Source organism: Notolepis coatsorum (genome assembly GCF_963971535.1).
Source record: "Notolepis coatsorum genome assembly, chromosome: 5".
Classification (NCBI taxonomy): domain Eukaryota; kingdom Metazoa; phylum Chordata; class Actinopteri; order Aulopiformes; family Paralepididae; genus Notolepis; species Notolepis coatsorum.
In genome coordinates, this window is record NC_140169.1 from 112,030,800 (window position 1) to 112,054,626 (window position 23,827).

Genomic DNA, 23,827 nt, shown 5'->3' on the forward strand with positions numbered 1-23,827 from the left:
GACACGGGAGCTGTCGGCGTCTCCCTGAGCTAACGTTAGCTTAGCTACCGTTACAAAATGACCCAGTCAACTATTCACTTTTAGTTTAATACATGATGGGGCATTGTCTAACCGAACGGTATCTAGTCGGCCAGCTACCGATAGCTCCTGACATCAACAAACGCTCCACAAAGTCTAGTACTAGAGACGTGTATGCTACCTGTTAGCTCACGTTAACACAAGTTAGTTCACCGTTCAAAACGAAATGTCCCATTGAACTAAATAATTCACTGAGGCGTTGTATTAACGTTATATATGCAGTAGCTACAGATAGCTCATGATATCAATGTCTTATAACACTGATTCGATGCGTATTCGAGCTGAGGGCTTGCTAACGTTATAATACCAATACAATAGGGTCCAGGTGCAGCGCCGGAGAATCCTGGCCGTAGCTCTGCTCGAGGCTACTCGAGTATAGGTCCAGGTGCAGCTCCGGAGAATTCTGGCCGTAGCTGGAGGCTACTAGAGTACACACAGACAGTGGAGCTTGTTGCGTGGTGGCGATGTCTCGCAGATAATACCAGTACAAGTCTAATTATATAATATATATATTTTATAAAAAAAATATATATATATAAAATAAAAAATTTTTTTTTATCAAAAACGATGATACCGTGATATATACCGTTACCGTCTATGCTTCAAATTATACCGTGATATAAATTTTAGACCATACCGTCCACTCCTACTGTATACTGTATAACTCTAGACCCCTTACAAAATATCTCAAGTAGCACTCAATCATCGCACATTGCACTGGCGATGTAATATATAGCCCTACTTAATCACATCAAATCCTCCGCAATGGGACACGGCATTCTAGATAGTGTGCCGATGTTGTACTAGTTGTGGTATCTTTATCTTTATCTGGGATTATACAATGGCATGCAAATTTCTCGATTCTGATTGGCTGAAACAGTCATTTTACACGTGTTTATTCTTCACAATTCCACGCTGCTGGCCCAGGACCCGCCCATAACCGAATCACATCACATCACTCCGCCGGATCACAAGATGCCGGACAATAATTTAACAAATGGATATGTTGATAACGACTAAACGACTAAATATCAAGCGATTCTGTCACAGCGAATGTCTTAGTCCTTTAAACAATGTTGGATGATGTAATTGATGGGTCTTGAATCATTGTGTAACAATTTTTTTTTTTTTTTCAATTTCTTTTTCCTTCTCTCTGACTGCAGCCCTCACTCTCACACTGTCCGACGCTGGCTCAGTCTCCACCCACCCCAAGCACACACACACACACACACACACACACACACACACACACACACACACACACACACACACACACACACACACACACACACACGCACACACACACACGCACACACACACACACACACTCCTGTCTGCAACGCGGGGGATAGTCAGACTGAGAGAGAGCTGGGTGCTGCGCTGTTCTAAGTGAGCATGGCCTATTGAGTTGATTGATTGATTGATTGATTGCTAATTTTATTACTGTACGCTTGGTTTCCAACTGGTTAAGTTTAGGCCCGCTACAGTAGGTTTAAAAAAATAAATAAAAAAATAGGGCGAAGAAAACTTTTTTTTCCTATAGGGCAAAGAGAACTTTTTAATTTGTTTTACCTACTTTCTATAGAAGCATCTAAGAATGAAGTTCTATAGAAAGTAGGTCTGCATCCCCTTAACAATTGTGTGTATTGAGCCGTACTGTATTGTACACATTCTGCATCTGGTAATAAAATGTTCAATCAATCATTCCAATAATACACAGTTGGATGTGTTAGTTGGTTGGATGCACTTCAAGCTGCTTCCACATGAGGCAACTTCTCTCAATCATTCCAATAATACACAGTTGGATGTGTTAGTTGGTTGGATGCACTTCAAGCTGCTTCCACATGGAGGCAACTTGTCTTTTTTGTAGTTGTGGGAACTACTTTTTCTGGCGGATGGTTTTTTCAATAAATCTTCGATTAATGTGTGTTTATTGTATAGCAATAAGGTTGGATGAATATGGCAGTTGTATAAAAGCATTACACCACTTGCAGTCGTGATTTGTGAACAATAAACCATGCCTAGGGGGGTCTAACGACTACCCCTAGGCATGGTTTATTGTTCACAAACCACTCCTGCGCGTGATGTAATGCTTAAATGTACCGCCTCCTGTTTCTTCTCCTCGCATCGAAGTCAAGTTGGTGACAACTGTCATGGGATGTGTAGCTGCTCCTGATCTAAGTTTGTTTTTGTGTGCCACTGAAGAGAAACTAAAAGTCGCTACTAGTCACTACTACTAGTACCTCTTCTTCTATCTCTCTCTCTCTCTCTCTCTCTCTCTCTCTCTCTCTCTCTCTCTCTCTCTCTCTCTCTCTCTCTCTCTCTCTCTCTCTCTCTCTCTCTCTCTCTCTCTCTCTCTCTCTCTCTCTCTCTCTCTCTCTCTCTCTCTATCTCTCTTTCCACCCTCTCTCTAGCTCTCTCACTCTCTCTCTTCCTCTCCCTCTCACTCGTTTGCATTGAAGTCCAAGCAATTCCTGGGGTTCCTTTTCATGAGCCCTGGTTCAGACGCTTTGGCTTCTAAGCTATGCAAATGCATTCCGCCAGTGAAACTAAAGCCGTCTTTGTTGGTTCTCTCAGAAGACTCCTCCACAGAGTGCTTCATCATTCCCTGGGATCGCTACCCTCACACTTCCCACAGTAATGAGAGAGAGAAGACGGTGGAGACTCTCTCTCTCTCTCTCTCTCTCTCTCTCTCTCTCTCTCTCTCTCTCTGTGATTCTCTCTCTCCTGGCCTCTGTTTTCCATTGGGAATTAAAATGGACATGGATGGACGTGTATATATGCCTCAATCAAGCATGAAGTTGTACAGCTAGGTGTCTTTCAGTGGAGGTAATTTGGTGCAGTGGAGTAGTGATGTGTGGAATGGGGACCACCGTATACCCCTGGGTGGAGCGTCTTCACATAGCACCAACTTAATCATACTGAATGTCGGCTCTCCTTGGACCTCCTCCTCCTTGGAGATCGGCACTGAATACACTGTAAAAAGCTGCGCAGAGTGAGATAAAACGCAGAGCCCTCAGCCCACTTTAGAAATCGCAGCGTGACTTGACATTTGAGACCCAGCGCTGTGGGAGAGGAATCAGTCCTGCTGGATATGTACTGCACGTAGGAAACCTTAAATGGGAGTTATGTTGAAAGGACACCGGACTTCATGCTAAGTTCAAGAATAGACTATTATAAAATAATCAAAATTCTTGTCAGGCCCATGGCTTGCTGGCGAGGCCAATATATCACATTTGCAGAGCTTTTAAAAAAGCTAAGGGGGACCTTAAGGCTTAACAGGTTAAGAGGCCAGGACTTAAATACAAGGTTTTTAGAAATACATTTGACTAACATAGTTTACCCTCCTTATGACCCTTTATATAATAACACATCCCCCTCCCCTGTCCTATCTACCTAGGCAGGGAAAACTATCAATACTCCATCAGGATATTGTCCAGAGAGGGTCTGTGGCTTTCCTTTTGATGATATACAGTAGTGACAGTGTTAGACTTGTTCATAATGTAATACAACATTTGCAAAATCACAAAAATAAAATAAAAAAGAACAGGGTAAAAGTAAATTCTGTATATTGCTACTTTGCCTGCATTTTCATGGGGATTTGTTGCTCTCACATTTTGAAATGGTAATGATATTCTCACCCCTGTGATAATTGAATGGCTTCAGAAAAACAACTCACCTCTGGATTGTTACAACAGGACAAAGAGGCTTACTGTATCCTGGCTGATTCCCTGCTAAACCCAAACCTCACAGATCCACGAGCTTCTTGATCAGCCTTGTACTTGGAATATGCTGTAAAGCTTATGTTGCTGCTGTTGTTGTTGTTGTTGCATCTGCTGCTGCTGTTGCTGCTGCTGATGATGATGATGATGATGATGATGATGATGATGATGATGATGAATGAATGTGTGAACATGAGAACTGAGTATTGAGAATCAGTGTTAGGTTTCTTGCCACTTCAGAACTTTTATCTTAACTCATTCACTGCCAGCGACGATTATACTCGTTATTGGCCGCCAATCGTTGAACACCACCAACGAGTATACTCGTTATTTGATCGTTATTTCTTTTATTCAATATTTCTATTCATTACAGGCCCACTGACTCGGGGTTAACATGGGGAATCCTCATGCCAATGTAAAAGTGCAATACCGGCCGCATCACGCTAGACGGCGGTATCGAGCACCCTTTCTACCCTTGTATCTTTCTCTGTGGGATGGCCCCAGGTCTCGGGTTTCATTTTCCCTTGTCGGCCAAGACGAACGGTTCTGCCGGTTACATTGAAGCACGTCAAATATCCCCGATCCATATGTTGTGGTGAATTATGCCGTCGAGCAAATGGACATTGGATATACCAGATGGCGATCAAACAATTGGAATATTCTTTTTGGATTACTCCCGGCCACAGGTAATGGCGATTTGACGTAAATTTTTGCTTGATCCTGCAATGCTTTTACACCGATCGGGCTGATAACCGTTCTTAGTGTTCAATGCGAATGCCGTTACTGACAATTAAATAATCAGAAACGACCCCCCACCTTTTCATGCATTCATGATGGAACATAATAGCTATGATCTAGATTTGATTTCTGAACAATAGCGGGTTCAGGCAAGAAACGGCAAAGTCTACAATGGAATCGACATATACTGCCATAACAGATTTAGCTCTACAAACAAGGTGACTAAGGCTACGTTTAGACGGAGAGAGTCTGAACAGAAACCGCAAAAGTCGTCTTGCGGTCTCACTTTTAATTTTGCGTTTAGACTAGCGTTTTGGGATGGAATTCTGCGTGCAGACGACGCTGTAACGACGGAGCCCCACTGTCACACGATTGGCGCATATGTCACATGACGTGCTGTGAAGACCTGCCCTACTCTGCCTCTGATTCGCAGACTGTGGGTGGGGAATGTGATTGGACCAAAGCAGAGTCGCTCACAGACAGTGGGTCCAGTACTAATAGTTGTGATAGCCGCGGGACAGATTCTTGTGTATTTAAAAGTACTGCCAATGTAGCCTTCAGGTGATCGCCATCGATAGAATCAGACATGCTTTGTTTACGCTTCTAGGCTACTGGCGCATGCCTGTGATGTAAGCAGTATGCGCGACGAGAGCCTTGACAACCCTTTCATCATCGTTTTATGCGGTTTGACAGTTTAGATGATAGCGCAAAGGTTTATCGTTTCTAGGAATTCCACCCTGGAAGGTGGTCTCACTTTTTTTACGGTTTCACCCCGTAAAAACGCCGTTTCCGTATAAACGAAAGGCATATCCGAAAAAATATTTTTGCGGATTCACCTGCTAGCGTTTCCGTCTAAACAGGGCATAACTCCCATCGTTTACAGCGTGGCAGTAGCTACCACAGGATAAGGCTAATAGCTGGCAGCCAATGAGTTAATGAACAGCTAGTAACTTGTGAGCTGGATGGATTCAGCTAGTTTAGCTATCTGTTGTGTGGAGGGACCAGTGTTGTCATCTCGGTGATTGACACCCCCTGCAGATCATAGAGAATAATGAATGCAAACGAGAAAAGTTATGTAAATAATGAAAGGAGCTTGTTGAATAGGAATCTCGCTCCCTCTATTGTCTTTGTTAAACCAATCTGGCAGGGCTTGCACTTCACACGCACTTCACAGAACAAATCACCCCGTGATCCCAGGAGCAATGCGCCTTTTAGCAACCCTGAATAACAACAGCAAAAAGAAAGCAAGTTGGACGTCAGGAGAGGCCTGGTAGGCTGTGGCTGCACCATTAGAGTCTGACGCCAACTTTCAACTGTGTCACTCCAGCCCACACAGGCATCCGTAAGTGCTGCTCCTGTGAAGTGATGTCTGTTGTCATGGCGACAGTATGTGCGAGCCTCGCGCCGCACGTCCCTCAACTTCCCTGCTGCCTCCTTCACTCTCCTGCTCCCTCCCTCCCTCCCTCCCTCCCTCCCTCCCTCCCTCCCTCCCTTCCTCCTCCATCGCCCATTGCCATTTGCCACCAGCTCCTTCTTGTCCTCCCCGTACATGCCAGGAAATCAATCGCTTTAAACAAATGTGAAGTGACTGCAGAAACGAAAGCCCCTCGCAGCAGCCTTATTGTGCATGAGCGGATGAATGCCGGGAAGGAGGGAGGGAGGGAGACAGAGAGAGAGAGAGAGAGAGAGAGAGATAGAGAGAGAGAGAGAGAGACCAAGTGTGTCTATTCAGAAATCACCACCATTTCACTGCTGTGAGATGGCTGGAGGAAGAGGGGCTACTTATCATTGTAGAAAGTAATGTATTAGTAGCTCTGACAGGACGGAACAGTAGCGAGGTGTGTGCTGTCTATTCTCACGCCATTTTGCTCCAGGGGCATGATTTCGCAGGACATAGGCCTACTGGTAGATTAGATTAGATTAGATTAAAATGTATTGTCATCACACAGCACAAGTACAATACAACAACATTAAGTTTGGCATCCAACCAGAGTGCAAATGCAGCAGTAAAGTGCAATAGTAATATACAATGTACAGGTGATTAAACTGGGTATAATATGTATAAATGAGTACTACTGGGTGTAGTACTAATCAGATGTATACAGAGTTGTAATATTAATGTACAGTGATACAGGTATGAAGACACTATGGTAGTAAGTAACCAGTGTTGTCCTAGTTACTGAAAAATAGTAACTCAGTTACTTTACTAGTAACTTCATTTCAAAAGTAACTGTTACTGTTTTACCCAAAAGTAATGCGTTACTGTGAAAATTAACTATTTAGTTACTTTAAAAATAAATAAAAAATTGCTCCCATTAATTCATTCTGCGCCAAACCCGAACTTTCTCGGGTTTCAAATCCAAGCGCTGAGCGCCAAACCTGAGATAGTTTGGGTTTAGATCCTTTTTTCTTTTTTTCGATTTTCCCATTCTAAACACTGCCTGTGTCTCCCTGGCACCGCTGCCTACGTTATAATTTCAATGACGATAGAATCCTGACACGTGGCAGTGCCTCAGTACCTCCGGCTGCAGGAATCCCCTCCCCCTCAAAGTGAATCAGCACACAGCCATCTGTCGCCGATTTGCTCGCCTGAAACCTATTGTTTCCCGTATTATAGCCAGGCCCAATGCACACGAGTAATGGCGATCGCGATGGAACTACTGGGATTATTAATTTTGGAGTACCTTCTGGAATTCTCTCCATAGCGAGCTTAAGGGATGTAACAGTGTTTATCAATTCAAAAAAATTTATAAAAAAAAATATTTAGTCAGTATGAAAATCAAAATGTGATCTGAATAGTGAGATCTTTTTTTTTCTCCTCTTTCTTTTCTTTTTTATTCTTTATCATTATTATTATTATTTAAATTTTTCTTGTTTAACTGTGGATTGTGTTTCTTTTATAATGGTATAAATTATTATTTGTGTAAATAAGGTTATACGCCGACCATTAAGAAACTACATGTTAGTTTAGGAATAAGGGGCAGGTAATTATAAGATTTATTCTTCTTCCTGCTCCTTTTGTCCATGGAATGGCTATTTATGATTTTTTAATGAAGAAACTATGATTGTATTATTCCATGTGGCAAATAAAAACTCTGAACTGAACTGAACTGAACTGAACTGAACAAAGGTAAGGTCTATTTTAGGTCTATTTTACCGAACCTAAAACATGCTTTTGTATTGATCACAGCGTCGTATTTTACCGAACCTAAAACATGCTTTTGGTAATGATCGCAGCTTCGTAAACCCCCCCCCCCCGTTGATGACTTTGTGAGAAAACATCTTTATGGTATATACCTTTGATTTGGAAATAATATAGTTTTTTTCAGGCGAGCAACCCGAATGATTTGCGCATATGCAACATGTCATATCTCACAATCTAGAAAACAAGACTGGATTATTTTGAAGTATGTAGAAACAAAGTGGTTTGTCCCTGTTGGACTATAAATAGTGCCTGTCAAATGAGCCATACTATTGTCTCCATAGCTATAATATAGAATATACGATGGGTCCGCAAACATCGTGATAATGGAAGCGGTATGAATGAATGAATGAATGAATGAATGAATGAATGAATGAAAACTTTATTTAACAGATTGCAGAATTGGTACAATACAGTACGGCTCAATACACACAATTGGGAATGCAGACCAGAGAAAGACGTTTGTCCTGTTTACATCAGTGTCCCCCATTTTCAATTCATAGTGACATTTATGACATCAACATACATGACATTTATGGCATAGGGACATACATGACATACAGGTATTTAGTACTGTTACATTTGTGACATATACGATATTCAAATATACAGTACTGTTACCCATAGATCCTGACACACATACACACTCCTCTCACTCACACACAGCGATCAGAGTAAGACACACACATACACACTCCTCTCACTCACACACAGCGATCAGAGTAAGACACACACACATTCACACTCCTCTCTCTCACACACAGCAATCAGAGTAAGACACACACACATTCACACTCCTCTCACTCACACACAGCGATCAGAGTAAGACACGCACACATACACAAATTACACAGTACACACCTCTCACTCACACAGCGATCAGAGTAAGACACACACACAAATTACACAGTACACCAGCGTTTCCGTTAGAACATATTCGTGCCGGTCTGAGTGTCCTGCAAGATTTCTATCCCCGGACATATTCGAGAAATTCCGGTCAGCTTGGTTTTCCTTTTTACCCGCTGAATGCCACCATCGGCGCCAATGTTAACGTTAATATCGCCTAATCTATGTTTTAAATTATGGCTATGTGTCTAATCTGCCCATCGCATTATCAAAGACTATTTTCCAGTCAGTGCTGTCTGTTAACATGTAATCTCTTTGCCTGTATACTACTGGCTATACGGTAATCTAGGTTGCCCTCTGGAGGCTGTGAAACGCATGCGCAGTTAGTCTGTGTCGACCACGAGCATGAGGTCCACTGTTCGTTAATGGCTCTGTATTGGTGTTTGCAAGTAGATCAAATAAACCAAGTTAACAGAAGATAAACGTCGTGTTTATTTATAGTAGACTAACATTGGTAGCAGAGGATGGTTAGCAGAAGATGGCTACTGCTAACTACAAAGTTCCACCGAAGTTCGACGAGTCTCGACCATACGAGTGTTGGAAAAATGAGATCGCCATTTGGAAGCTGGTTACTGAACTTGATAAGAAGAAACAAGCCCTCGCCGTTGTCCTGGGGCTGGAAGGAAGGGCAAGGGACATCGCTATGGAAATACCAGCTTTGGACTTGAACACCAACAATGGTATGGACACGCTGCTAGCTAAACTAGATGGCATATTTCTCAAAGAAGAGAGAGACCGCGCATACGATGCATACTCTTTTTTTGACTGTATCAAAAAGGAGAGCTCCATGTCCATGGCGGACTATGTGATTGACTTTGAACAACGTTACAACCGAATGAAAAGGTACGACATGACTCTCCCTGACGCCGTGTTAGCTTTTAAACTTTTAGACACGGCTTGTCTAGACGAGAAAAATAGACAAATGGCGCTGACTGCGTGTACAGATTTAACGTTTGCGGCAATGAAGTCCGCGCTGAAGAGGATCTTTGGGGGGAGAGTGCACGGCGGCACATCAAACGGAATACACGTTAACGATGAAGCGTTATTCACGGAGCAACGCTCACAAGGAAGATTCAGACGTCCAACGACGCAGCAGTTTGGACAAATTGGACAACAAAGGCAAACGTCACAGGGTACCAACCCACTGGATAGGTTCGGTAAGAGATCAAAATGTGCTATATGTCAGAGCACGTTCCATTGGGCTAAAGACTGTCCTCACAAGAGTAGTGAGCAAGTGAAGCTAACTGACGATCGAACAAGGGTAGAGGAATGTGACATCACACTGCTTACTGCTGTACTGTCTGAAACAGAGGTATTCCTAACTGAGTCCTTAGGGACTGCTATCATTGACACTGCATGTACCCGCACAGTGTGTGGAGAAAAATGGTTGGACAGCTTCGTCGCCGATCTCAGTCAAAGTCAAGTGAACCAGATGGTAAAAAGTGAAACTCCAAGCTCCAGACCATTCCGGTTTGGAGATGGAAATATAGTGCATTCTTCCAGAACACTGAAACTGCCTGCCAAAATAGGACTGACAAAATGTCGAGTGGAAACTGAAGTAGTCAAAGCTGATATCCCACTACTTTTGAGTAAGACATCACTGAAAAGGGCAGGAACCATCTTGGACATGGAGAATGATAGCGCTGTGATGTTTAAACAGAATATCCCTCTTGAACTCACCAGTTCAGGACACTACTGTATAGATATCAGAGACAAGGACACAGGAATGAACCAAATTGAGATTAAGGATGAGGTCCTTACAGTCACAGAAAACAGCCAGGATGAAGATGAGGTCCTTACAGTCACAGAAAATATGACCTCAAATGAGAAACACAAAGTTCTACTGAAACTACACAAACAGTTTGGTCACGCCTCTGCAGAAAGACTACAGCGACTCCTCCGTAGTTCGGGAAATAAAGACAAAGATTGTGACACTATTTTACAACAAATAGTACAGGAATGTGACATATGCCAGAGGTACAGCAAGACCAAGCCGAAGCCTGCTGTGGGTTTGCCTCTGGCTTCAGAGTACAATGAAACGGTGGCAGTGGACCTGCACGAGTTGGAACCAAGTTTATGGTATCTCCACGTCATTGACCAGTTTACACGTTTCAGCGCTGGAAGCATTGTGAAAACAAAGAACTCCTCTGTGATAGTGAACTCTCTTCTTCATACATGGATCAGCGTTCATGGCCCGCCACGGAGACTTTACAGTGACAATGGAGGAGAATTCAACAATGCGGAGTTCCGTGACATGGCAGAGAACTTTAACATTGAGACAAAAACCACGGCAGGATACAGCCCCTGGAGCAATGGGCTACTGGAGAGACATAATCAGACCCTCACCGACATCATCCTGAAGGTCAGACGGGAAAATGGATGTGACTGGCAAACAGCCCTGGACTGGGCTCTCATGGCTAAGAACAGTATGCTCAATGTGCACGGCTACAGTCCTCATCAACTGGTGTTTGGCCAGAACCCCAATTTACCTTCTGTACTGGTTGATAAACCACCTGCGCTAGAAGGTACCACGATGAGTGCTAGAGTAGGAGAACACATTTCAGCTTTGCATGCCTCTAGAAAAGCATTTACTGAAGCAGAGTGCTCAGAAAGGATAAGACGAGCACTACGTAAGCAGCTCAGACCCACAGATGAGAAATATGAGATGGGTGACAAGGTGTATTACAAACGAGCTGAATGCACTGAGTGGAAAGGACCAGGGATAGTTATTGGTCAGGATGGGGCTGTTGTTTTTGTGAGGCATGGTGGTTGCTTAGTGAGAGTGCATCACTCTAGGCTTTCTAAGGTGAACACAAAGGTTAGTGAAGAGCACATGGTACAAACTGATGCTGACACAGAAGCAGGAAGTGAGCAAGGTATAAACAATGCAACTGGTAGTTTAGACAGTGAGCAAAATACAGAGAATGAACATGAACAACAAGAAGCCAGTACAAGTGAAGCTATCGATCCACCAAACACTTTGAGTGGTGTAACTCTAACTGAAATGGAGCATAGGCCTAATGCCCATAATAATCCTGCCCCTTCTGCAGGTGTGAGTTTAAAAACAGGACAGACGGTAACATATATGAACAGAGGTGACAACACTCTACTTAAGGCAAGAGTCTTAGGGAGATCTGGCAAGGCTACGGGGAAATATAAAACCTGGTATAACATGCAACATCTAGACAATGATGGTAGTGATGGGCAAAAGGAAGCAGTTGATATCTCACAGGTTGATAATCTCAACATTCAAACAGAAGACAGAGAAGCTGATGTACTTGTAACCAAAGACATTTCATTTGATGCAGCTAAACAGGAAGAAATAAAGAGCTGGCACAATAATAATGTATTTGAGGAAGTTGAAGATGCAGGGCAGAAATGCATTTCCACCAGATGGGTTTGTAGTCTTAAAGACACTCCCAAGGGTATCGTGCCTAAAGCCCGACTGGTTGCCAGAGGTTTTGAAGAGCGGAATATTCAAGAGTTACCGAAAGATTCCCCCACATGTGCCACAGATTCACTTAGACTTATGTTATCAGTGATATGTCAAAACCAGTGGGAAGTCCACTCTATGGACATCAAATCTGCATTCTTGCAGGGTATTGAGCTATCCAGGGATATTTATATCCGCCCCCCTCTAGAGGCAGGATGTCAACATGTTGTATGGAAACTAAAGAAATGTGTATATGGTCTTGCAGATGCATCACTATATTGGTACAACAACGTGAAGGAGATCATGCTGAGTACTGGTGGTAGAGTCTCACAGGTGGATCCGGCAGTCTTTTACTGGTTGGATGAGCAATGTAAGGTCACTGGGGTGCTTGCATGTCATGTAGATGATTTTCTTTGGGCAGGCTCATCTAACTTTTCATCCAATGTGATTCCCCAACTGCAATCTGCATTTAAGGTTGGGCGTGAGGAGCATGAAAAGTTCTCCTATGTAGGAATGGATTTTGTAACTGTTAAAGGTGAAGTTCAGGTACATCAACAAAGTTACATTGAGAACCTGGAGCCTATTCCCATACAAGCAAGTCGGGCCACACAGAGAAATGAACCCCTCAACGAAATTGAGAGAGAGCAGCTACGATCAAAAATAGGACAGATCCTATGGGTTGCTAAACAGACGAGACCTGATGTAATGTTTGATTCATGTTGTTTGGCTTCTAATATAAAAGGGTCAACAGTACAGTCTGTTCATGATGCCAATAAAATAATCCGTAAGCTAAAGTCTGAAAAGGTGACACTCAGATTTCAACATCTGGGAAACAGTGATGCTCTGAACTTGATAGTTTTCAGTGATGCTTCATTTGGAAACCTCCCAGACGGAGGTACACAGGGAGGTACTTTTATAATACTTATGGGAGAAAGAGGGAAGTTTTCCCCCCTCTGTTGGCATTCAAAGAAAATCAGACGTGTGGTTCGCAGTACCCTTGCAGGCGAAACCCTTGCCATGTCAGATGGGGTAGACAATGCAATTTTTCTAGCCACACTATTTTCTGAGCTCACTACTGGAAATGCTGGACTGAATACACTCCCTGTAATCTGTGTGACCGATAATCACTCTCTGTTCGATGCGCTCAAGTCCACGAAACAAGTCACAGAAAAGAGACTCAGGTTGGAAATCAGTAGCATTAAGGAGCTCATTCAGAACAAGCGCATCAGGCAGGTGCGTTGGTCAGACACAAAATCTCAGCTCGCTGACTGTCTCACAAAAAAGGGAGCTTCGGCTCTTGTGCTCTTAAAAGCACTCGGTGAAGGACAATGGGATCTGGGTTAAAGTGTTTGTTTGAAATGGAACATTGAAAACATTTTTGTTTATGTATTTGTTTCTAAAAATGTTTCCCAAATTTATGTTTAATACTCAGGGAATTTAAACATTTTTGTTTTAAGTCACTGTGTGATTGTTTTATGATTCATGCAAGGTAATGTTATTTTTGTTTTGTTTATTTCTTTAAAAAGATAGAATGAGATTGTTAACATGTAATCTCTTTGCCTGTATACTACTGGCTATACGGTAATCTAGGTTGCCCTCTGGAGGCTGTGAAACGCATGCGCAGTTAGTCTGTGTCGACCACGAGCATGAGGTCCACTGTTCGTTAATGGCTCTGTATTGGTGTTTGCAAGTTGATCAAATAAACCAAGTTAACAGAAGATAAACGTCGTGTTTATTTATAGTAGACTAACACTGTCAAGGCTGTTTATCGCGTCGTTTCCGTTTCAGAGCATTTAGAAAAGCCCCCGTTTTCAGATAAAAAACAGCTCATTCTGGAGCATTCTATGAAAATCGTCTTTTAGTGGAATATTCCACAACGTTGATATTCGTCGGCCTTTTTATGAATCGTTTTCAAATAAACGCTAGATGATCAATATTATACGTGCACGCAAGCACATTACGGCCGCGCGCGGATAATCGCCCCGTTGATTTCCTCTCGGACTTTTACATTGAAACCGAGAGAAGACATATCACAAAACAGCTTATAACTTCATCAAACTTACTCTGATTATCCTAACACTGATAACATAGAGTCCTTACCTGACATCAGATGGTATCCAACTGGTATATTCCAATTCCTGATCACCATTCGAAAAAATCGATACGTGTATGGATCCAACGCGATACTGTAGAACTCCATGATCAGCGGGGATCTGAGGTTCCAGAATGAACTGTGTCACTGGTAACCCTGGCTGGATCAGTGAACTGGAAAATGTGGATATAATGTCGCACCTCAGCCAGGAGAATTAAACTTTCCACTCGGGCCTGAACGCTCGACATTTCTGTTTCTGTTTCGTTATGGTGGCCAGACAGGCTCAAAAAAAGAAAGAAAAAAAGATTCACATCCGAGCGGCGCCATCCGCGCTTTATCAGCGTGAAGCAACATGTAATGATTGTTTCGTTCATCGCATAGGCTATTTAATTTGAGCCTATTTTAATACAATTCAAATAATAAAATTGTGCTTAGAGAAATTATTTTCACCGGACATTATGACCGGAGATATTTAAATATTCGGACTTCAACATATTTTGCCAGTCAAATACCGGTAATTACCGGCTAACGGAAACGCTGCAGTACACACACTCCTCTCACTCACACAGCGATCAGAGTAAGACACACACACATACACACATACACACACGGACTCCTCTCACACACAGCAAACAAAAGACCTAGAAGTCTGTCTGATCTGACTCATCCCCCTCTCCCCTTACACAGGCCTGTACGCTGCGACGAGATCGTCGCAAATTGCCCCCTAATTTGGCCGGTGCGAATGAAAAATTATATCTACTCGCAAGCTTGCGAATAGTGATTTCACCCCTTCATTCGCATTTCACTACACTAACATTAGCCTACAACCAGGGCTGTACAGGCGACATAATGTTGCGGTTGTAATTTCATTAGACAGACCAGCGCGGACATTTAATAACATGCAATTTAATTGACACGAGCAATGGGCTAACGTTAGCTGGTGGTCCCGAGTGAAGCAGGGACGGCGGAGCTTTAGGCTAACGTTAGCTGGTGGTCCCGAGTGAAGCAGGGACGGTGGAAAAGTGAGGAAAGGGGGTGGGTTATATTGACAAGTGACAACGCTTGACAACAGAAGTTTAAACATAACTTAATATTTATTAGTTATTCGTTTCTGTATATCATCCACTTTCCATCTCCGTGTTTGACTCTTCCTGTTTACATTCGAGTGTGACGTCATCACCTACGGCAGCTTAGACGATCAAAACGCGAACCTAGAACAAAACCCGGGGGGGGGGGGGGGGCTGGCTCTCTTGTGCGTTCTCGCCCCCTCTCTCTCTCTCGCTCTCTCTCTACATTCAATGATTTAAAGTAGCCAAACGTTACAGACAGTATAAATACTAACTGGATAGTTGATGATAAACATTTAATTTCATTATCTGAAATATTCTAAAATCATTAAGTCTGCTATAAGCCATTATCCCTTTGTGTGTAATTATTATTTTCTCACAGTAGTATATATATATATATATATATGTGTGTGTGTGTGTGTGTGTTTGGCTAAAGTGGATAGAAAACACAGTACTGTGCAAAAAAAGGGCACCCAAGAGTTTTTATATAAATAGTCTTAGATGTAAATAATTTTTTTTATTAGTGTGTCAGTAGACTACTCTTAGTACATTTTCATTAAATTATTTTTTAAAGCATCTTCATGGTTTAATAATGCAAACATATGTTGCAGGGACTTATTATAATCATCATATTGGCGTGACTGTATGCATCAAAGGGTTAAATCAAGCATTTTAAGTGCTTTAGGAAATGTCAAAATATTGCGATATATATTGTGTATCGTGATATGGCCAAAAAATATCGCAATATCATTTAGAGGCCATATCGCCCAGCCCTACAATGGTAAAATAGTTATTTAAAAATTTGCCCCTAAAAAATATTCTTTGCCCCTAAATTTCTCATTTAGGGGCAAGTGTGCCCCTAGTGAAAAAGCTTAGCGTACAGCCCTGCCCTTACAGCTGTTCCACGTCACCCTCCTGGTCCTGGACCAAGTTACAGCCCCATCAGCCGCGGTGCTGGGGGCAGATGCTGCTAGTTATTTTTCTTTTTTATTATTATTTTTTTAGTTATTTAAAGTACACTTCCACTTTAATTTGTATTATTTAATTTATTTATCTTGTTATGAGTGATTGCTGTATTGTTCTTCAAATACATTTTCATTTAAAGTGGCTTAAGATCCAAATTCAAATGTTTCATGAGTCATTATTTTAATTTGCTATGGGATCATCATGTTATGATGTTGTTGTTTGGTCCTGACAAGAGTCTCAAAGTCTGGGGTGATGGTAGACAAGCAACTCTGAGGTCATGCTCAATGTCCAATCTGTTCCTCTGTTCGGTCTTCAGCTGGACCAGAGCTGAGAAGCCACTTTCACAAAGATAGGTAGTTTAAAAAAAAAAAAAAATTATATCCTTTTTTTTTTTGTTTTTTTTGTTTACATAATTGGTTTTCGATTAGTCGACTAATCGAAAAAATTATCGACAGATTAGTCGACTACCAAATTAGTCATTAGTTGCAGCCCTAGTTGGGGGACCGCATGGACAATTTAGCGTCACAGACTTTCTCTGATCTAACGTTAACGGAGTTGATAACATGCAGTGGAAAAGCGACAATAGTCCCGGTTGGAGTTAGTAAACACAGTTGTATGTACGGATGGGAATCGAAAACCGGTTCCAGTTGGGAGCCGGTTCCTAATTGTCCGATTCTTGGAATCGCATGCCTCCGTGACTATCGATTCCTCTATCGATGCCATGTTTTTCCGACCGTTGCGCACAGGGTCCGAAACTAAAGCCCGCCGCCCGCCAGAGGCGGTCTGTTTTTACCTTTGGCGCATGACACTTAGAGGGCTGCCCGCCGTGTGGCGTGTAGACGTGTAGTTCATAAGCAGGCCCCTAAAAATATGTGTATGCGAACGGTAAAAATCAATTACGCGCACGCTGTGCGAATACAGATTATAGCCTCTCTCGTCTTTTTTTTCCTCCGCTGCGAGATCGTTAAAAAACTACAAGTCCCACATTGCACTCAAGCCAACGGTCCAATCACAGTAGAGTGAAGTGACTGGTTTCATGGGAAATAAAGCAAATGACCAATCGGAAGCTCTCATTTTTCTTGTTTACTTCCTGAAACTCCGCGATCAGGGCTCTCGTTTTCCGAGACACCAACTTATTATAGTCTCTCTTACCAATAGCAATAGATTTTAGAACACCTAGATTTATCGATAGCAATAGTAATATAACGTTAATGCAACAAAACGAATGCCTTGCTTTGTTAATCATAACGTTGATGCAGTAGCGTATGTCGGTGTGTTGGCTGTAACGGACATGACAATAACATAACGTGTACACATTAAAATTGCGATAATCTATTCTAACATTTTCAAATCGATGCAGTTGAATTTCCCCCTTAGGATCGATGCATTGTTACACCCCTACACCAAAGTCACTGGCCCACTGTGTATCTGTGTGTATAATAACTTGGCTAGCGTTATCAACAGCAGAGGTGGGCAATGGGTCCAGCTGCAGCACCGGAGTGCAAGCGATGTGATGTAATTGGCAGACTCGACTGTCAATCAATGGTCTACCTGACACGCAAACTCAAACAATGTTTCTGTACTGGAGGTGTGATTGATTGATTGATTGAAAACTTTATTAACAAATTGCAGAATGGGTACAATACAGTACAGCTCAATACACACAATTGTTAAGGGGATGCAGACCAGAGAAAGACTTTCGTCTTGTTTACATCAGGGTCCCCCATTTCAATTAATCAGGAAAGTGTACAGTAGGAAAGTGTACAGTATTTCAATAGGCAACCCTGAAAGGATTATTTTTCTAGAAGAGCAACACAGCCAAAACAGACAGTGGAGCTGTTTGCAGATAGCAAGCATTTTGACTTATTGCGTGGTGGCGATGTCTCGCAGATAATACAACTACAAGTATGATTATATAATATATATTTTATTTAAAAAAAAATTGTATATATAAAATATATATTGGCAGGTAAGAAATATGCTTGGCGGGTAGACTCTTCCCATCTACCCGCCACTGGCCGGTGAGTCAAAAAGTTAATTTCGCTCCCTGGTTGCGCATTTCAAAACAATAACGTTAGCGTTAGCATGTAGCCATGGCAGACTAGTTGATTCCTTACGCTCGAAATTGCCTGGGTTTTGGTCATATGCTCCCGAAATGCTCCCGCTGTTTGACTGTTTCTAAGTGCAGTGATTGAAAACTACTCGAATGCTTTAGAACCGAGTCATTCATTTAATTCGGAGCAAATTAACAGCCACGGAGCTAGCGCTGGCTGATGCTGGCTAATAAGGCTCATACAGACACACAGAGAGAGATAACAGCTGACAGCAGGTAGTACAGGTACAAATACAATGCGCGTGTGCGTGCGTGCGTGTGTGTGTGCTGGAAAGACCAGAGACAGAGAAGTCAGAGGAATACGGTTCAATAGATTCAATTAGTTTAAGATATTGAACTGTAGTTACATTCAACAGGTCGTTATTCAATAGATACAATTATTATAAGAATAAAAAAATTCAAAAAAAGATAATCTCAAATACATTATTTTATTTAAGTGTAGGCTATATTTAATTTTTTTTGTTTACAGTTTTTGTATTTTTCTGACATGGGGGCTCAACAATAAATGACAATCAGAAATGTCAAGTTGCATGTTGTTATTCTAAGCAGCTTAGTTCTGTTGCATTTCCAATTTATTAATCTAAATTATAAAGCAGGAATCGATAAGGGAATCGAGGAAGAAGCGAATCGATAAGCAGAATCGATAAGGGAATCGTATCGATAAAATCTTATCAATTCCCATCCCTAGTTGTATGTTAGCCTTCTTGGATTTTGAATAAACGCCTATCATTGTCTTTCAACACCCCGCCTCTCAGACTCCCATTTTCTCCTCTGCTAGCTAGTAGCTATGGTAACATTTCATTGGCTGTATTAGCTGGCAGGCTACCATAGTTAAAACGTGCGTTGTGTTGTACAAACTGATAACGTTATGGCAAGATGTGTGTAGGCCTATGTAATGTTAAAGTCGTAATGACCAGTGTTAATTTTGTTGACTAAATTGATGACGAAAGATGTTCGTCAACGAAGGTTTTTTTCATGACGACAACGAGACGTGACGTCACGTTATTGAAGACCACTTGACGCTAACGAGACTAAATAGTTTATTAAATATCGTTGACCGCAACTGAGGACACAAAAATGTAATTTACAAGAACCAGGACGAAATTTCTCTTCATGTATGTTGCTATTGTTGACTAAAACAAGACGAGACAAAATAATTATAACTTTTCTTAATGCCATTGTCCCGAGTAGAGCAGTGTGACGCGGAGCTCCGTTATTAGCATTAGCTGTAGAGCTATTTGAAATGCTAGTTTTAGCTTAATGTTACCTTGGCTAAAGTTGGGACTATTCATAATCCAGCTGCAGACCTGCAAGCAAAGTACAGCAAGTTGGCAAAGGAGTATTCCAAGGTAAATCACCAGTAACGTTACATTCTTTCCATCTACCTAACCGGTAGCTCATGCTAACTGGCTAACCTAGCTCACGTTAACGTAGTCACTGATCGACCTCTCCCACACAATTAATGACATGTTGCGGACAGACATACCGGTGACAATGTTTAGCTTTTAGTCCCAAATGATAAGAGTCTGAGGCGGAGTCTCAAAAGAGAATGTTGAATATTTATTTTGCATTAAAAATCACAACATAGACGTTACTACTAGCTAACTGGAACGGGAGCAGGCTGGATAGGAAGTGCGCAACAACGTGTAACGTCCGTGCGGAACCAATGTGCCAACAACCATTCCGTGGGTGAACTCATTGAGCTTAGTTGTCAATTAATGATACTAATACTAATCTATACAATCACCTGTTGTTGAATAAATACCATTACTTTCTAGTTATTACTAAAAAGAGTTGGTCTAGCCCTTTACATCCATCTATCTAAATAATAATAATAAATTATAAATGAATGCTTAACTACCCCTAAGTTACCCTAACCAGACCTAGACCACCTCTAACTCTAACCACTAACCAGACCTCTTCCATGTGGCACTTTAACACTGACCTTAGAATGTGATTTTATATAATGTTTGTGTGCAAACAGATTACAATCAGTGTGTACTACTACTAGTACTACTGTGTGTTCTGTTTACTTAGTTTACAGTATCCTGTTATAGAATAAACCGCTGCCAGACACAGCAGAGAGAGAGAGGACCGACACGACAGAGAGGACAGACACAGCAGAGAGAGGACAGACATGGCAGAGAGAAAGGAGAGACACAGCAAACAGAAGACAGACAGAGTTCAGCGTCGTCTCTCTGGTCAGAAACAATGTCACCACATCCGTAATGCTCTCTTTGATGCATACATTGTAGAACCATATGAAATCCGCGTTCACGGAATCGCGGACGGAATCGCGGAATTAACCAATAAAAATGGAATCAACTGCAAAACGTGGAATATTGCAGAATTTTGCCTAATCTGGACTGAAATTTCGTTTTTGGGTGGAACGTTTGGTGCATACGCGACCGGGGAGGCGGGGACGCTACAGCGTGTTACACACAACACAGCGGTGCTCAAGCGTCTGGCTGCTTCAGTGTTAACATCGTCAAGAAGCTAAACAATTCCACAATAAGCCCTCAATTCAGAGCAGAACAGTATCCTAATGACTTTTATGCCTCCGGTGATAAGGTGTTTTGCTAATTCTGTCAACGTTCCGTGGACTGGACCCGCAAAAACACTTGCGACACTATTGTGATTAAATAGCTATAACGTTAGGACATGATAGCTTCTAGCTAAATCTAGTGCACCCATCCATTTGTTTAATGCAAACGATTGTCATTACACACTGTCCTTTATAAACTAAATACACTTAAATAGCTATGTAACGTTATAGGACTATAGATGGAAATGATAGCTTCTAGAAGTTCTAGCTAAATCTGGTGCACCCATCCATTTGTTTAATGCAAACGATTGTCATTATACACTGCCCTTTATAATCTAAATAAACTTAAATAGCTATGAAACGTTACAGTACATAGGACTATAGATGGAAATGATAGCTTCTTGCTAAATCTGGTGCACTCATCCATTTGTTTAATGCAAACAATTGTCATTATACACTGCCCTTTATAATCTAAATAAACTTAAATAGCTATGAAACGTTACAGTACATAGGACTATAGATGGAAATGATAGCTTCTTGCTAAATCTAGTGCACCCATCCATTTGTTTAATGCAAACTATTGTCATAATACACTGTCCTTTATAAACGAAATAAACTAAACTAAAGGTGCCTAAATTATGCATTACTATATTTCATCACAATATAATAGATATAGCTAGGTTACTGACATTGTCATTGTGATAATGTCAGTAGTAGCTAGCTGTATCTATTGTTTACACTTGAAATATGTATTTTTATTTTGTCACAATATTAATTGAAGAATATTGTGTAAAATTGAACTGTATTTCTGAGTTGCAGCACTTAAAAACATTAAATGGACTGTTATATCTTATTCAATTGTGGACATTTATTCATTCCCACTTATTAGACACTATTTCTGATGGTAAAATGAGCATAAAAAGCAAAATACAGAATTCTGAAATATTAAAACGGAAAAAATGGAATTTGGGAAAAAATATAATGGAATTTGGAAAATAATCAAACGGTTTTCATATGGCTCTAATACATTGGACCATGTCTACACCAACATATACTGTAGGAGCAACAATACATTAGACCATGTCTACACCAACATATACTGTAGGAGCAACAATACATTGGACCATGTCTACACCAACATATACTGTAGGAGCAACAATACATTGGACTATGTCTACACCAACATATATACTTCCTGTGTATCACTTGTGCCGCCAACTCAGATTCCCCTAGGTTAAAAAATAAATACGCAATTTAAATCAGAAAATGTTCCATGTTGACTATTTCTGACTTCTGACAATTTTTTTTCCATTAACTAAAAATAGACAAAAATGTCATCCGTTTTCGTCGACTAAATCTAGACTAAAACAAAAAAGTCTAAATTGAGACAAAAACTGACTAAGACTAAAATGCTCAGACATTTAGTTGACTAAAACTGACTAAACGAAAAATAAATGAAGATGACTAAATATGATGAAAACGAAAAAGGAGCACTTGACACATGACTAAGACTAAAACTAAAATGAAAATAGCTGCCAAAATTAACACTGGTAATGACTAGGGATGCACCGATATGAAAATTTGCCACCGATACCGATACCGATTGTTCAACTAACACAATCGGCCGATACCGATATTTGTGGCAAATTTCTTTTTTTAAATATTTTTTAAATATTCTTTTTTTTTGTAATGTTTTTTTGTTGTTGTAATATATATATATATATTTTTTTATGAAACTACTGTATATTTGTCTTACAAATTGTGCTCACCGATATGAACATAGGCCTCTTTACTTACTTAAAAAAAGGAAACATCAAGAAATAGCACTATCTCTCTCCCAGTATGTTCTGCAGGGCTGCAGCTAGATACTAGTTCTCCCAGCATGGTCTACCTGCTGGGCTGCAGCTAGATACTATTGTCTCAACCAATGAAATTTTGATTGACAGTCGATTCTGGCAATTACGTCACACACCGCTTGCACCCGCCTCTGCTGTTACCACCAATCAGCAAGCGCGTATAACTTTTTTACTTCTGCTTTTGTCCGCCATTGATTTTGACGAGAGAGGTTTTCTAGAACAACAACAACACGGCGCGGCCGACGTTTAGCTTTTAGCTCCGCAGGATGACTTAAATGAGGCATAATGATTTTACTGCAACTAATGTTATAATAAAACAAAGCCTTTCTATACATGTGTCTGATTGAAAACGTTATTAACAGATTGCAGAATGGGTAAAACTCAGGGCTCTGTGAGCAACGGAAGGAACTGAGCTAGTATGAACGCTTGCTACGTTCGGGTAAATTGAACGTGTAACACTAACTATATAACGTTAATGCCACAAAACGAATGCCTTGTTAATCATAAGTAGTAACTTTGATGCAGTAGCTTGTGTGTGTGTGTGGGGGGGACTGGGGACGGTGTTGTGCAGGTCGCGAGTGAACTTTTTTTTGTCTTGACGCTACACAAATTGATGGCTACTGCCATCGGCACATTCGAGCTTATCGGCCGATAGGCCGATTGCAGTCAACAAGGCACTTATCGGCCGATACCGATACCCGACCGATACATCGGTGCACCCCTAGTAATGACGATTGATTTATATTTCGCTTGCCATTTCCACAAACTGACTAGCACCTGCTGCAGCCAGAGCGGCATCTCTCTCGCCTCCGTGCCAAATTAAGTATTTTTTTTATTTGCGCATCCCCGGCCTGAACCGTACAATACACAGACGCCCCGAACCGTGGAGGTCGTGCCGAATGGTGTACGGTTCGAATGCGTATCGTTCCACCCCTAGTTCTAGCTGTGTTCAACTTCTGAACGAGCCCGCCAGCTTGATTTCAGGCAGAAAACGGGTCCAGAAACAATATGTAAACAAAGGTTTTAACCATCCACAACAGAATATTGCAGCCCAAATGTATTTCCGATGCTTGATTCTTCTCTCAGACTGACGCAATGTCTTGAAACTA

At 41.4% G+C, this 23,827-nt stretch overlaps 1 protein-coding gene across 1 annotated transcript in view; it reads left to right on the forward strand.

Annotated features, from left to right (window-relative positions):
* LOC311228905 (MAM domain-containing glycosylphosphatidylinositol anchor protein 2) overlaps nucleotides 1-23,827 on the forward strand; it is a gene marked incomplete at its 5' end in the record, with an annotated part of 580,884 nt that overhangs the window by 8,634 nt on the left and 548,423 nt on the right. The gene's annotated exons all lie outside the window — the stretch shown is intronic.